Source organism: Brassica rapa, chromosome A10 (assembly GCF_000309985.2).
Source record: "Brassica rapa cultivar Chiifu-401-42 chromosome A10, CAAS_Brap_v3.01, whole genome shotgun sequence".
In the NCBI taxonomy this organism is placed as follows: domain Eukaryota; kingdom Viridiplantae; phylum Streptophyta; class Magnoliopsida; order Brassicales; family Brassicaceae; genus Brassica; species Brassica rapa.
In genome coordinates, this window is record NC_024804.2 from 7,495,471 (window position 1) to 7,500,136 (window position 4,666).

At 45.1% G+C, this 4,666-nt stretch overlaps 1 non-coding gene across 1 annotated transcript; it reads right to left on the reverse strand.

The window, feature by feature from the left end:
- Positions 1-289: 289 nt before the first annotated feature.
- LOC117129430 lies at positions 290-395 on the reverse strand. Its single transcript, XR_004453079.1, has one exon. It is a non-coding gene; the product is annotated as a small nucleolar RNA R71 (small nucleolar RNA).
- Positions 396-4,666: the final 4,271 nt, after the last annotated feature.

Genomic DNA, 4,666 nt, shown 5'->3' on the forward strand with positions numbered 1-4,666 from the left:
CGACTACAATCGCCCAGATGAGTACTATTCCAACAGATCAGCGATTCGACTTCCGGAGATCCAGAAGCAGAATTTCGCAATTTGGACCGGAGCATTATGGAGGATCTAATCGCTGCCATTCGGATGGAAGGAGTCCCCGAAGATTACCTGCTGTGTAAGCTCTTCAGATACACGCTGAATGGAGAAGCGATGCACTGGCTTAGGCAGCAACCCACAGAATCTTTAACATCCTGGAGCGACATCAAGAATCCTTTCTTACGAAACTTATTCGATGAGGCACGCGCTGAAGAACTTCGGAACAAGATTTCCACATTCTTGCAGAAGGCTGGATAGTCCTTCAAAGATGCGTGGATTAGATTTAGGTTTTTTCAGCGAGACTGTCCACACCACGGATTTAATGAAGTGCAGCTGCTAAGCACTTTCTTCCGAGGTCTCGCCTTACAGTATCAAATGGCTCTTGATACGGCGAGTGAAGGAAACTTCACTACTCGGAATCCGTTGGAAGCTGTGAGACTTATCGAAAACCTTGCTAACAACAGCAGCACCAAAAACACTGACTCTGAACGGAAGAAGTCTGTAGCCTCTATCGGGAAGGAACAGATGGACGAAGTAAGAGCTAAGTTAGATGTGGTGCACGAACTTCTTAGGAAGCAAGTATGTTCAGCTGAAGGAGAAGTAGCAGATACTGAAGGAGAAGAAGATGTGAACTACATCGGAGGTACCGGATTCCAAAAATTTGGAAACCAGGGCGGAAACAGAAACTTCTTTGGAAATGGCCAAAGAAGTAATCAAAGTTCACAATTTCAAAAACCCTTCAACAACAGCAAGAGCTACTCGAACTCTTACTATCAAAATCCACCACCCCAAACTCAGGAAAGCAAGATCGAAGAAATGCTTGATCGAGTACTGTTGGGACAACAACAAATCACCGTGGATTTCAACGGTAAGATAGACTCTGCCTACAACAATCTGAACACCAAAATCGAGACCTTAGGGACTCAGGTGAGAAACTTGAAACCCAAGTAATTCGACGGGCGAGACTATTAAGAGGTAAGAAGCTTTTGCTAGAGAAGCAGGAGCCGACAAAGGGAAACACCACGTAAATGCCATCATAGACGATGAATTCTGGCAAGTGGTGAGAAATGAAAACCTTGAGGAAGGAGATTTGAGGAAGGAGATTTCGAAATCGAGAGCTCCATGAGTCTCGGCGGATCCCAATGGTGTCGACCGATGTCGATGAACTCGCATCGATCGACAGACCATGATGAAGATCGATGGACGGATTACTCCAGACATCGATCAACGTCGTCTGCCGATTCGACTGAATGCAATGCGGTTCGAATTCTAACTCATGAAGAATCGCAGCTAAGCATCCTCACCCACCTCCCCTTTCTATGAAAAAATCGATCGATCGGTTTAACGCAACCATCGATCGACAGAGTGAGTCCGACGTCGATCGTCACAAAACACCTCCCATCGATCGACAGGAACCTCTGACATACCGAGTGCGGTTACCCTCAATCGATAATGATTACATCAATGCACTCAGACCACCATCTAAACCATTAGCAAACCCACCCGAACCAACACCCAACCCTTTAAATAGTTCACAGAACCTGTTCAAGAAGAACAAGAATCTGAAGGGGAGAAGGTTAAGGAAAAGGAAGGAGAAGATTCCTAAAACCCTTAAGAGGGAAGCTAACGATAAGGAGATGGATGGTTTCACTAAACGAGTCCTCAGAATCCCAATCGAAAAACCTTTTGATGAAGCTTACTTCACACACCGGTTGTGGATGTTCTTCAGAGAAACAAAGGTAACTGAGGAGGACATTAGGAGAATGTTTCATCAAGTCAGAGGAAAGATGAAACACATGATCACATTGACGAAGAAGAGTGATCTTGGGAAGTTTGCAATACCATGCATAGTCAAGGGTGTTGAATTTCCCCATTCAATGTGTGACACAGGAGCATCGGTTAGTATCCTCCCTAGGATCATGGCGGACCAGCTTGGTTGACCATCGAACCCTCAACAGAATCCTTCACCTTCGTGGATCTTTCAGAGAAACGATCCGGAGGCATCATAAGAGATCTGAGGTACTGATTGGTAATGCCCTTGTCCCTGTAGATTTTCATGTCTTAGACATCGAGCTTAACTGAAACTCTTCACTTCTGCTTGGAAGATCCTTCCTAGCTACAGTAGGAGCTGTATGTGACATGAACAAAAACAAATTGTGTCTAACGCTCATAGACCCAAACATCCACTACGATCCCATCCGACCTAAGAGAAAGGTAATTAATTCTGTGGATTATGGGAAAAGAACTTGGCTTCATTGGCGCATGCCATTGTGGAGCAGAGTATGAATCGGAGTACGAAACAGAGTACTTGGAATCGATCGACACCCCAACCTTTCCATCGATCGATTCCAATGTGTCAATGGTGACCGATGACCACAACAACACGTCACTCGACGTAATGCACCCACTTGACCATTTCGCTTCACCTAATCATTGCTACCAACATTTTGCCTTCCAACCTCCAACTAGGAGAGGACATGATGATTATTCCATAGGCAGTTGGGCAGACAGTGGTTTCCATGAAAGTTTTGCAGTTGACACTGTAATTACTTCACCTTATGAGGAACATACCGAGAAATACAATGAGGATTACTGGAAAGAACGTGCAATAGAAATGTCTTTACAGGATGAAAGACTTGAAATACACAACTTCCCCAACACGTTTCCAACATCGTTCGACGCTGTGCACTCCACATCGGTCGATACCCACCCTCGTCCAGCAAAACAACCGCTCACATCGATCGACCACCTAAAAGGAAACATCGATCGATATTCGCGCCGCAGCGAAAATTCAGGAGCAGGAGAATATTCCCTCCCTAACTAGGTTTACAGATACCTATATAAATCGTTTTGCACCTCCGAAACCACCTACACACATCAGAGCAAACACACAAGCAATAAGATGAACACTCTTCCTTCTACATCAACAGAAAAATCCATGAAGAGCAATCATCTCAAGAACACAAGTTCTGCAGAAATTACTCTTGCCATCGATCGATGTAACTGTATCTACATCGATCGATACTACTCTAAACCCTAATCTCTCTATTTCTAAAAAGAATAATTATGCAAACATTGATTACGGTTTTCTAACACCTGATGAATTTGGTATTTTCAGGGATCCAGATGGCAACGCACGTGCAATGGATGGAAGGATTTTACAAGTGTCCAGAGAGGACATAGCAGACATCCTTCAAGTAGCCAATGGACCCGACACCCTTTTCTCACAGCAACGTGGCACTCCAGACGTCATTCTAACAGATCCCAACAACCACGCAGGAGTCACACAACAGAGACCAACCCAGATCTATCACGCCAACAAAAGGGCAAGCATCGATCGACGGTTCATGGAGACACCGATCGACAGGGTAACACCAACGTCGATCGATATGGATACTCCGACGTCGATCGACAGACGCTATGAATGTGGGAGCCGCGCTTTCGACATGTATGGAGCCAGAAAGTTCACTTGGGAACAAAGGGACGAATATGGAGTCTACAGAGATGAGCGTGGACACGCACGAAGCGCAGCTGGTGAGATGATACCTGTCACAAAGGACAACATCAGGAAAATACTGGAAAGAGCATCTCTTTTTGAAGAGAGCCACATCTGTCTTCCAGAACATGCCACTTCCTTCACACTCACAAGACTGGCACCAGAACTCTACACCAAAGAAGAAATCGATGATGATGAAATGGTGTTTGGTATTTGTGGCGCTCAGGAGAAACTGGGAGAGGAGCTCAAAACACTGGTAGATGAAACACATCAGCTTTGGATAGAGGCTACAATGAGCTTTTCAGATGTATGGCAGAAATGAGGACAGAAATTGATAGTTTACGTCAGCAACTTGAGAAGGAAGCTACGACCTCAGCATCGATCGACGCACCATGTGCAAAATCGATCGACGTCAGTCTTCCTACAGCTCAGACCCTGCAGAACCGCGACTCAACACAACACAGGGATGAATGGGAAGTCTCATACATCGACACAGGATAAACGACGTTTACTGCCCCTCTCAACAACAACGTGGACTGGCTAAGCACCAAAATCGAGCTACTACAGCAAGACCTAGACACCATTCGCAAGAAGGACCAACATCCAGCCACATCGATCGACATGTGCACCTTCACATCGCTCGACGCCAAAGTCTCAGCATGAATGAGAGGCTGAGGACTTACGAGGATATGAATAAACCGTTTATATCATCAGTCATGATAGATTTAAACAAATTGTCTAGTCAATTACTTGATGCCCAAAGGATATTGAGAACATTACTAATCAAAGTTTTTTGCAGGAAAAATCAACATCGATCGACAGGCTAAGAGGACCCTGGATCGATGGCAGGAACCTGTGGAGTTGATTCCTTACACAGCAGCAGAGTTGACAAGATCACATCCAAGATCTACACTGCTCTAGACAAACATGGAGGAACGACTTGACAAACGCTGCGATGACATTACTTTCCATTCGACAACAAAACAGTGGACTAGAAAACCACGCAGAATGGCTACCCAAAGAAGTCAAAAGCCATTCAGAGGCAACTCGCCATCAACATCAAATATCAGCATCGATCGACAGGACAAAGGCAAA